General features: G+C 35.0%; 1 long non-coding RNA gene across 2 annotated transcripts in view; it reads right to left on the bottom strand.

Annotated features, from left to right (window-relative positions):
- LOC136841871 (uncharacterized) overlaps window positions 1-12,500 on the bottom strand; it is a 320,425-nt gene that overhangs the window by 40,585 nt on the left and 267,340 nt on the right. For both annotated transcript variants that reach the window (XR_010854115.1, XR_010854114.1), the window contains one exon: window positions 4,239-4,311. This is a non-coding gene — a long non-coding RNA (uncharacterized lncRNA). The remainder of the gene's footprint in view (window positions 1-4,238; window positions 4,312-12,500) is intronic.

Raw genomic sequence — 12,500 nt, 5'->3', positions numbered from 1 at the left:
TGTTTAATGATCAGTGTACTCAGAATATACGTATCTGATGTGCAAAATCAGTGTGAATTTAGAGTAAGCGTGAATCGACACAGGAAGGTGGACAATGGTACCTCGTTCATATGAAATCGGGGTTCGTTTCCCGCTACCGGACATCAGAATTGCTTTATATTTCTTGCACTTAGATCTTGAGGCTTTGTGGTGACAAGTGTATTAAAAAACGCGAAGAATTCGAGAAAGTTAAGAGGGCATTGTGGCTATTACAATTAGGCCTACATATGTATCTGGTAAAGAACGACCAGTAGATTCTACATATACAGTATATATATATTTATATATATATATATATATATATATATATATATATATATATATATATATATATATATACACACATATACACATATTATATATATACATTATATATATATATATATATAATACATGGATTTATATCCAGTAAAGTTCGTTTATAGCAAATTCCAGGGGGCTGTCGTCTGCAATTCGTTATAGGCATCATTCGTTACAAAAGGAGATATTTGAAATGATTGGATCACCTTCCTTGTTGTGATACAGAATGAAATCTAGGCGATAAAGTATCGATCCTCCGAAGTGTATCAAGATTTCTAAAACATTTCAATAAGAGTTAGTTTAAGAGCTGGATATGTATTTTAATGTTTAAAACAAAATTAAAGATATGTTTGTGGTTTTTCTTTATTTAAAACCTTCAAATGAGAAAGTAACACGGAATATTAATTTAAAACATTTTTATTACGCATTACATTAAAAAACAAGCTCTAAGCGGTTAAAAAAAAAAACAGTTATCACTGTAAACAGTCAGTTACGGATTTCTGTACTAAGGACGAAGTGATGCATTTCTGAAAACATTTTTTGCGATAAGTTGGAATGACTCTCGACCTGATGTGACTTCTTCTTCTTCTTCTTCTTCTTCTTCTTCATTGGGATAACCGGTGTTTGATGTTTGTTTAACAATAGAATTATCACTTCGTTACAACAGGTATTTTTTGCTAATAAAACTGTCACCGGGACGTACAAAATAGTTCGTTATATACCTGATTTTGTAATAAAGAATTCGTTACATACCTATCACAATTTTAAGTTAATTTTTTTGAACTGGGACCGGGGATTTCACTTTCGTTCGTTATAAGCCTGAATTCGTTACGAGCCTGTACGTTACAAACGAACTTTACTGTATATTATTATATATATATTTTATATATTCGTAAACATGTCCTATTTACAATGCCTGGTTACTCTATGTGTATGAATATATATATATATATATATATATATATATATATATATATATATATATATATATATATATATATATATATATATATATATATATATATATATTTAGTTTTCAAGGGGCATCCCAAGAAAAAAAGAAAAAGATATATTTGCATGCATCAACTGAAAAACAGACAGGTAGTTAGACAGTTAGACGGCACATAATCATTTTTTATTTTTAATAAAACACCTCAGTGATTATTTCGCCGTCAATTTTTGAATCCACAAACCTTTCCGTGAATTCTGCTTTCCTGTGTGAGTATGCTGGCGCTCACCAAAGTTCAGATGAACAATAAAAGATTGTTTATGATTTTGATGTCTGGTCAAAAGTACGGGGTTGTCACTATTCTGTCTTGCGCACTTTAGCTAAAGTATAATAATAATAATAATAATAATAATAATAATAATAATAATAATAATAATAATAATAATAATAATAATAATAATAATAATAATAATGTCTGGTTGAGAAAAAAGCTCTCTATCACAAGAGTTCATAAATGTTCCAGAGGGTCCACTATATAATATAACTGTTTAAGGCTCGTGTAAAATTTTTAAAAGCTTTCGAACCCCATGTGTGACTGAAGATGAACCCAGAGTAGGGTTCGAAAGCTTTTAAAAATTTTACACGAGCCTTAGACAGTTACATTATTGTGGACCCTTTAGAACAATAATAATAATAATAATAATAATAATAATAATAATAATAATAATAATAATAATATTATTATAATAATTATTATTATTATTCAGATGATGAACTCTATTCATATGGAACAAGCCCACCACGGGAGCCATTGACTTGAAATTCAAGCTTCCAAAGAAAATGTTATTCACTACAAAGAAGTAACAAGGTAACGGGAAATACATAAAGATCACTTTTTAAAAAAAAAAAAATACATAAATTAATAATTAAATAGATAAAGATGGCAGTATAAAATTTCAATCATGACCTTTTTAACGACCAAGTTACTAAATCATGAGAATGACGAGCGTTTGTACGTGCATCAACGCCAGTAGTAGTAGTAGTAGTAGTAGTAGTAGTAGTAGTAGTAGTAGTAGTAGTAGTAGTAGTAGTAGTAGTAGTAGTAGTAGTAGTAGGCATAAGCCTTTGCAACGGCTCCCTCCGCTGAAAGTCTTCACAAGCAGCCATGGAGCCAAGCCTTAACAGGCCGCCAAGAAGAGCAAATGGCCTCTGAGCATTTTAGAAAACGCTGAAAGGAAAACTGAGAGTAAGAGGTTTAAAAGGTGTAACAGGAGGACAACCTCACAGCTGCATTATGAAGAGGGTGAAAAGTAAGATGGAAGAAAGAATATGAATGAAGGTTGCAGCTAGGGAATCGAAGGGGTTGCAGCTAGGGGTCGCTGCGAAGAACCTTAAGTAATGCCTACAATGCACCGCGTGAGGTGCACTGACGGCACTATCCTATCACGGGGGCTCTGCGGCATTTTATATATTTTCCTTTCCTGTCTTACTTGAGCTTTGGACACCCCTTCCTGCCTCCGTATTCCCTGAGATTTTCACCCATTTTTCATACTCCCTCATACGCAATTAGCCTCAATAACTGTGGGTGATCTATCCCACTTGAGCTGTCAAGAATGTCAACTGTCTAATGACCTCATGACCTCAAAATGACGGAAGTAACGGACAGAGTACTGTCATTTTGGCGTTACTCACCTGACCACATTGCCAGTAATGGTTGTTTGCCGTGTTTATCGAATAAGCGGTCTGGGGTGGATTTGGGTGGGGTGGGGTGGATTTGGGTGGGGTGGGGGGGGGACGGGAAGGAATCAGCAGAGACAATGGTCTGATTTTATTATAATGAGATAAATGTTTCACTTACTTTTATAGTTTTTGTTTTATTAATTTTTTTTTATCTCTCTCCCTACGTGTCTGACAATTTTGATTTTAGATTACTAGAAGGGCGAAAGGTTTATGGTGTATGTATGTATGTATGTATGTATGTATGTATGTACATATATATATATATATATATATATATATATATATATATATATATATATATATATATATATATATATATATATATATATATATATATATATATATATATATATATATACATATACTTAAAAAATCACAGTAGATGTACGTGACTTCGGTATATAAGCGAATAACACAGGAGAATGACAGGCATAAGTTCAGTACCAAGCGCTTTCACGTGTTCTTTATTCACGAATCGTCGGGGCGTGAATAAACAACACGTGAAAGCTTGGTACTGAACTTCTGCCTGTCATTTTCCTGTGGTATTTGCTTATACATATATACACAGATAAAAAGAGAGAGTGAGTTTCCAGGATAACAATACCTATTTAAAATATTTTTTTTTCTTGTTTACGTCATGAAATTGATGATATGCAGAGAGAGAGAGAGAGAGAGAGAGAGAGAGAGAGAGAGAGAGAGAGAGAGAGAGAGAGAGATATGTTGATGGATGAATACCTAGAGAAAAATTTAGCGTTTAAACTTAGTAAAAAAAAAAAAAAATACACTAACTTAGTTTAAATCTACCTTTACCGATTGATCATTTGAAAATGTGAGATTCTCCAAAATGTACAGAATGGCACTTTTTAGAGATAAAGGTGAATAGAATAATTCTGACAGTCTTTAGAAATTCAGATATTTGCCTAATTTCTGACAGTTTTTAGACACAAAGGGAGACAAAGTAATTTGGAATTCAGCTGAACGTACTAGTTCACTGACAGTCTCTAGAAATAAAAGTGAACAGCCACTTCAGGAATGAAAGATCTTCCCTTAATGAATAATCACTGGAAAAGAAAAAGAATCTAAAGGCCTTACTTTCACTGACGCAATGCCGAGGAAAGATCCAACCCAGATGTTCCTTGGAAAACGACTTTGCCTTCGGCCATCTAAGGTTTCTTTTTGGGAGACGAGGTCTTATGAAATCGGAACTTACCTCTTGAGAATCCTTCTTCTTCTTCTTCTTCTTCTTCTTCTGGTATACGAACATAGCTTCGTGGGCATACTTCCTGAAAGGAGAAAAAGAAGAAGACTACTTTAAGTCTGAAACATCTTGCAAACAAACGCTCCTGGACTAATAATTTAGACCTACCTGAGCGTTTTCGTAACCTATGGGAAGATGTGACTTCATCGAGTTCCCTGGGCGTGGATGGGCGTTCTTTCAGGGGAGGAGGGAGAGGCACGAGGAACGCTGAAGGAGGAGTACACAGAAGGGTGAGGAGAATGAGAGGGAGGAGGGACGAACATAGCGTTTCTGTAGCAAAAACTGGTTCAACGGCTGGACAGTGAAAACGCGGTGAAATTGGTGCAGCGAGGCGGATGTGCGTCCTGAAGTGCCGCTGCCCAGTCACCAGCCCTCTTTCTACTCCTCCCTCCAATCTCACCGTTTCTTTTCTCTTCTACCTTTCCCCCACCATCCCCCGTCTCAACCCCCTCCCCCTCCCGCACCCGTTTGACATCTTGGAATTCATTATTGACTGATTGTCTTACCCGGAAGTCGTGTAATGCCATGACTTTAAAAAATCTCGTCTCTTTCGATACCCTACTTCAGGCGTTAGGGCTACGCATGCGCGATCAGTATGCCTTAACAATATTTTCTTCTTTCATCTTCTGAAGTTTTGTTGTCGATCCTCAACGCCCCGTTCTCCATCAATCAGTTACCTAAGGGACTGAACTGACCCTTTTACATATAAGAAAATACATAATTTGTCAACTAGTATTAGGCCTACTCATTGGGAATTAGTGGTAGTCCCTTATCGTCCTAAATCTCTCATGAACCATGATTTGCTTAGTTTATTTGGCTAAGACAGTAATCTAACATAGCTGTACACAAATTTGAAATACAAAACATAAAAAAAACAGAAAATGGCTTCCTGGGCTGGATGACAAGATACTCATTTAATGGATATCGCAAAGTCCTTTGAAACTGAATGACAGTGAAACCGTTATTTAAATATCATACAAAACAGGCTTCTGAAGATGGTAACTAGGAAGCCATCACTTGGATATCTAAGGTGGACAGGAGCAAAATAGTTACCCGGGTATCCCAAAAAAGTCTCCAAGATCTATGCTTTTGAAGATGGATAACTGCAAAACTATTAACTACAAATGACAGAAATAAACTCCTTGAAATAGACAGGAGCAAAACCCACTTATCCAGAAGCTGGATAAATGTTCTGATGATGGATAATCAGAAGTTCTTTATATGATAGTAAAACTTCTTTATATGGATAGTAAAAATAGGATTCAAGGCAAAATATAAAGCTACAGCTATCTCTGAGTGGAACTTTATTAATAGAGAAATTACACTGCTGGGATATCATCCCAGTTTTCTTCCATTATATTCACCATGCACCTCTTATATAGGTATCTAGGTTGGTCTAGTATCTAGTGTATACTGTATACACATACACACACACACAATATATATATATATATATATATATATATATATATATATATATATATATATATATATCATAATTTTGTTAGCAGGTCGCTAGTCCCACGTCCATCAAAGGACAGCTGCCACTGGCAGTGACCCACAACAGTCGACTACAATCAGACACTCGATTCAACATGCTATACATAGCTACACTTTTACGTATAACATTTATCTTACCATGAAGTTTCCATCAAATATTTAAGGGATGAGTTTGTCAGCCCCACACCCTGTCCCATGGATGTGCAAGGAACTCTGAGTGGCCACGGTATCTGTATATAACATGAGAGAGAGAGAGAGAGAGAGAGAGAGAGAGAGAGAGAGAGAGAGAGAGAGAGAGAGAGAGAATCAAGGAGGCTAATCAGAGATGGAGCCATTTTCATTTTTCCTCGTCCAAAGCCACAAACCGAATAGGTCAGATTATCGGGTCCGCACGCGGGTAAAACTTTCACTGTCTGGGAACATTAATATTCTACGCTGCTATGTTTGCCTTCCACTCTTGTATTTTTCCATCCGCTACATTTGATCTTATTTTTTTCTTTTGAACTCTTCCTTACAATGACTCTGAAGAATTCTCTAGACTGCGTTGCGCAATGCCGTTCTTCATCTGTCGTTATTATTAGAACTTTTATTTTATTTTTTTTTATTTTTGGAACATCATCATCACTCTTTCTCGAAAGCTTTCGATTTCGACTTAGTCTGCAAACGTTTAATGTATTTTTTTGGTATTGCTGTTATTATTTTTTTTTCTCTTGGCTTCATTCGCAATAAAGATTCCAATGTAGGAACTTTGAAAGATCTTTCCTACAATGCACAATATTTTCTTGGTTCAATTTTGACTTATTCATGGTAATCGTGTTAGGACGAATTTTATAATTAAAGTTCAGTATTATTATTATTATTATTAATTTAGCAGTTCGTAACTCCTTCTTAATTATAACAATTAAATATTTATTATTATTATTATTATTATTATTATTAATCCAGCAGTTCTTAACTCCTTCTATATAAGCAACGTTGTACACGAAAAAACTACCATGCAAAAAAAAAAAAAATATATGAAAATAAACTATATTACTAAGTCAAACAGAATATAAAGCGTTAGCATTTGAGAAGAGTGGGAAAAACCGGGTTGTTTTTTCTGCCCTGACTGAACATTTCTTTTAAAAAAATAATAATGATAAAGTCAAACGATAATGACACAATTAGATTTCGACATTGTAACTGTAATTTCTGGGTAGTTGAAAACCTCTAATAATAGCAACGGTGGGAAAATCATATATATATATATATATATATATATATATATATATATATATATATATATATATATATATATATATATATATATATATATATATATGTATATGTATTTATATAAATGTATATATACAATATATATACACACTTATATATGTAATATATACTGTACATATATATATATATATATATATATATATATATATATATATATATATACATATATATATATATATGTATATATATATATAATATAAATTATATATATATATATATATATATATATATATATATATATATATATTCATATATATGTATATATATATATATATATATATATATATATATATATATATATATATATATATATATATATATATATATATATATTCATAACAACGTATTCATCAATTTGTCAACTTTTCGTTGGGAAATTGGCTATGACCCTTCGCCCAAAATTCAATCATTAGGAGGCTCTAACACCAGACCTTGGGAGTCTGATGTGAGCTGTAATGGGTCAACGGAGGCCCAGGACAATAAAAGTAAGCCACGAGTTTTTTTTTTTTTATTTCACTCTTGTCAGTATATGACTTTTTTTATTTTAATCATTTTGGTCTTATGTAATGTTTCCACTCATGTCAGTCACGTTTTTTTTATTCATGTCAGTCCGAATGTTTTTTTTTATTCACGTCAGTCCAAAAGTTTTTTTATTCATGCCATTCCGAATGTTTTTTTAATCATGTCAGTTCGAAAGTTTTTTTATTCATGTCATTCCGAGTGTTTTTTTAATCATATCAGTCCGAAAGTCTTTTTATTCATGTCAGTCCGAATGTTTTTCTTTTATTCATGTCGGAGTTTTTTTATTCATGTCAGTCCGAATGATTTTTTAATCATGTTAGTCCGAAAGTTTTTTATTCATGTCAGTCCGAATGTTTTTTTTTATTCATGTCAGTCAGAGTTTCTTTCATTCATGTCAGTCCGAATGTTTTTTTAATCATGTCAGTCCCAAAGTTTTTTTTTTATTCATGTCAGTCTGAAAGTTTTTTTTTTATTTATGTCAGTCCAAACGTTTTTCTTTTTTACCCATCTCAGTCAGAAATTTTTTGTACTCGTGTCAGTGCCAATTTTTTTACTCATGTCAGTGTCAATTTTTTTACTCATGTCAGTGCCAATTTTTTTTACACATGTCAGTGCCAAACATGTTTTTTTTTTTGTGATGTCAGTCCATGAATATCTTTTCTATCACTTTATTACATCAATTCAAAACACTTTTTGTCACTCACGTCATTAAACATTTTTTCGCTTACATCATTTAAAAAATTTTTTTTTGTCATGTCACTTGGTTTTTTTTTTTTACTGACGTTGGTCGTAGGCAGTTTTTTTTCCAGTTTTTATAAAAGTGGAGCGCTGACTTAGGTGACCTAACAGAGCCTTTAAAAACATTACTCATTTGCCATTAATTTAGTTACATAACCTGTTCTGGGTAACACCTTTTAGTTTTTTTCTTTTCCTTTAATGAACCTCTTTTGATGTCAGGTTATAAACCCGCTCTCCTGTTCAGGGACTGCATGCTCGGCCTATTTCATGACCCAGCCGTTCCCCAACCGTCACGGTACCCACCCAAGATCGTCCGAGATAAAAGTCACCCTTTGACACCCATTTGTGAATTGACTCCATATCTGCGCCTTCCTTTCCTCCCTCTCATTTAGAAACGAGCGATTCATGCCTGCCAAATCGAGTTATCTACGCGCATTTGCATTTCGCAAGCGCCTAGCCTCATTTTGCAAGAGTGCCTGAAAGGAAGGATTTTCCTCGACAGAAACAAAAGAGTGAGACCAAATGCAGATGGCGGGATTTCCAAACGTGGACGTCCTTCCTTTCGTTTGCCAGAAATTCTCGTCCCAGAATGAGAAAATCATGATGGACACAGTTACATTATTCGTTGACATCTGAATAGACGTACTTTCATGCAGTATAAGAAGGGCTGGAAGATATTAACATTGAGGAAAAGCTTCAATTCTTATGAAGGGCTTTCAGTTTACCTGTAACTTCTTCTTCTTTTCGAAGACCTGGACATCCGAGTCATTTTATTATTCAGAAGATGAACCCTATTCATATGGAAAAAGCTTCCCAAAGGGGCCACTGACTTGAAATTTTAGCTTCCAAGAACACGGTGCTCATTAGGAAGTCTTCTTAGGAGTAAGAGAAGGTAAAAGGGAAGCTACTAAAATGTCTATCGCGTCACCACTGACATTTTCCATCAAAATGAGTGAAGGCATCTCGACGAAACGTCTACAAAATAGCATTAATTTTTTTCTACCAGAACGAGAACAAATGCTATTTAAAGATATCTGTCAAATGACATCGGAGGTTTTCATCCGCACGTGTCATCTGCCTGTATCGTATATAATAGTAATTACGCAAGGATATTAGCATCCATAACAGAAACCTATGTAAACGAATTAAACAATATCCACTGAATAATAAGAATAACAATGATAGTAGTAACTTCGTGATGACTACTCTCAACTAATATTATAATAATAATAATAATAATAATAATAATAATAATAATAACAACAGAATGACTATAGTGGCTGAGGAAGACAATCAAATGATTAAAACTCAAACAGTCTTTGACTTCGACTGCAATCGAAGTATACAATATAAGTATAGGTATAAATATAAGTATACAATAGATGGCAAGACTCCGGGCAATGACAAATGCAACATCACGCAACTGACAAAAAATTAGAGCAATAAAATATCTCAACGATGTAATTTAGGAAAGGGAAAATGGCAGAATTAAATTTTCGTGTGCTGGGAATACAGGAAATGAAGACGGGGACGGCAATCAAGCGATTGAATTTAGGAAAAGCAACACAACAAATTAATAAAAACAATATCATATATATATATATATATATATATATATATATATATATATATATATATATATATATATATATATATATATATATGCACACATTTATCAGGGTAGTGTGTATGAGGCTTGTGCAGGTATAAAACGGCTCATGTCGTGAAAGTTTTTTTGTAAAAGGGTTTCATCCTTGATTTACAAAGTAAATGGACAGTAGGCAGTGACTACTCTTTAGACTTTCCTATGAAGTTGCCTCTTATTATGGGATATATGTATATGTATGTATGTATGTATGTATGTATGTATGTATATATATATATATATATATATATATATATATATATATATATATATATATATATATATATATATATATATATATATATATATATATATATATGCGTGTGCGTGTGAATTCAGAGTAACAATCAATACGACGGTCACTGCATTAACCATACTCTTAACTGCTGAAGAGCGCGCGCGCGCGCGTGTATACATGCGCGCGCACCCGCTGTAAGTAATGGTTTAAGTTTAAGTCAGGAACCGTAATTTTCTTACAATTTCACCCCCGTATCTTCCCGTTACTTTATCGAAATTACCTTCCCAATGACAAACAGAAACAACTATTGTTTCCAAAACCGTTTTCTTCTCCAAACCATAAGCTTTCAATCGAAACTTTATAAAGTAAACGCTACGTGACTTTCAGTCCGTTCTTACGCCACCAGATGAACGATAACGCCCTGCATTTAAACGAAAGTAGTCTTCTGGAAAAAGAACAATATTACAGACACGACAACGAAAAGAATATGGAGGAAACGCTTAGAGATATAGACGATAAATGATGATAGAGAGAAATAGAAAGTTGTAAAACGAAAGCTGATAAATATAGATGATAATGGATTAGTAAAGAGAGAACTGAAGGTACGGGGAGGAGAAACACACTTTGAGAAAACTCTTCTCTTCTCGTGGAAACTGACAGTAATCTATGGATGGAGGAAATTCCAATAAAAATGGATTATATAGGGTGACGGAAGAGAAACCACAGGTATACTAAACTCGGCGCAAGAGAAAATTATAATTAAGGAAATACCAGAAGGTAGCTGAAAGTGAATCGCATTTTCAAAAAATAAGAAGGAAAACTGAGGAAACCCACTGAGCGGGAAAGAGAAGGCAGACGAAGGCAAATCTATCTGTTTACGAAGGCCGTCCATGTTTTCTCTCTGAAGGACGAGACTGATGCAGATCTGGCCAGCGCGAACGCAGTCCAGGGAGCAAGTCATTCCGGGGCCTGCAGGCGCTGGATCCACATTCCATGTCACTATCTCTGGACTCAAAAACAGCAACATTAATGCCCCACAACTAACCTGCGCCTCCCCCCTCCCCAACACACACTCTTCCCCCACCTCCATCCCCCTCTCTCTCTCTCTCTCTCTCTCTCTCTCTCTCTCTCTCTCTCTCATCTTCTTTAGCCAATTTTCACATCGATTTTAAGCAGATCTTCACAATGTGGCTTAAAACAACGGCGTTGCTCCTCCCCTCCCCTCCCCGGTCGCTATCTCTCTCTCTAATCAGCAATGACGCCTCTGTGTGTGTGTGTGTGTCTAGATCTTTTCTTCCTCTCTAATCAACCTACTCCTTGCCTTTTAAGTAGGGCTTCACACTGTTGCTTAAAACATCAGCAATGGCACTCTCTCGCTCTCTCTAATCAACCTACTCCTTGCCTTTTAAGTAGGGCTTCACACTGTTGCTTAAAACATCAGCAATGGCACTCTCTCGCTCTCTCTAATCAACCTACTCCTTGCCTTTTAAGTAGGGCTTCACACTGTTGCTTAAAACATCAGCAATGACACACACTCTCTCTCTCTCTAATCAACCTACTCCTTGCCTTTTAAGTAGGGCTTCACACGGTTGCTTAAAACATCAGCAATGACACTCTCTCTCTCTCTCTGATCAACCTACTCCTTGCTTTTTAAGTAGGGCTTCACACTGTTGCTTAAAACATCAGCAATGACACTCTCTCTCTGTCTCTCTCTAATCAATCTACTGCTTGCTCTTTAAGTAGGACTTCACACTGTTGCTTAAAACATCAGCAATGACACTCTCTCTCTCTCTCTCTAATCAACCTACTCCTTGCCTTTTAAGTAGGGCTTCACACTGTTGCTTAAAACATCAGCAATGACACTCACTCTCTCTCTGATCAACCTACTCCTTGCTTTTTAAGTAGGACTTCACACTGTTGCTTAAAACATCAGCAATGACACTCACTCTCTCTAATCAACCTACTCCTTGCTTTTTAAGTAGGACTTCACACTGTTGCTTAAAACATCAGCAACGACACTCTCTCTCTCTCTCTGATCAACCTACTCCTTGCTTTTTAAGTAGGACTTCACACTGTTGCTTAAAACATCAGCAACGACACACATTCTCTCTCTCTCTCTAATCAACCTACCCTTGCCTTTTCAGTAGGGCTTCACACTGTTGCTTAAAACATCAGCAATGAAACACACTCTCTCTCTCAACCTCTCTGATCAACCTAAAACATCCAACGACACTCTCTCTCTCTCTGCAACCTTTTTTTAAGTAGGACTTCACACCGTTGCTTAAAACATCAGCAA

This window comes from Macrobrachium rosenbergii, chromosome 9 (assembly GCF_040412425.1).
Source record: "Macrobrachium rosenbergii isolate ZJJX-2024 chromosome 9, ASM4041242v1, whole genome shotgun sequence".
NCBI classification, from domain to species: Eukaryota; Metazoa; Arthropoda; class Malacostraca; order Decapoda; family Palaemonidae; genus Macrobrachium; species Macrobrachium rosenbergii.
Note: the sequence above shows the minus strand (reverse complement) of the source record. Positions and strands in the feature narration are given on the sequence as shown.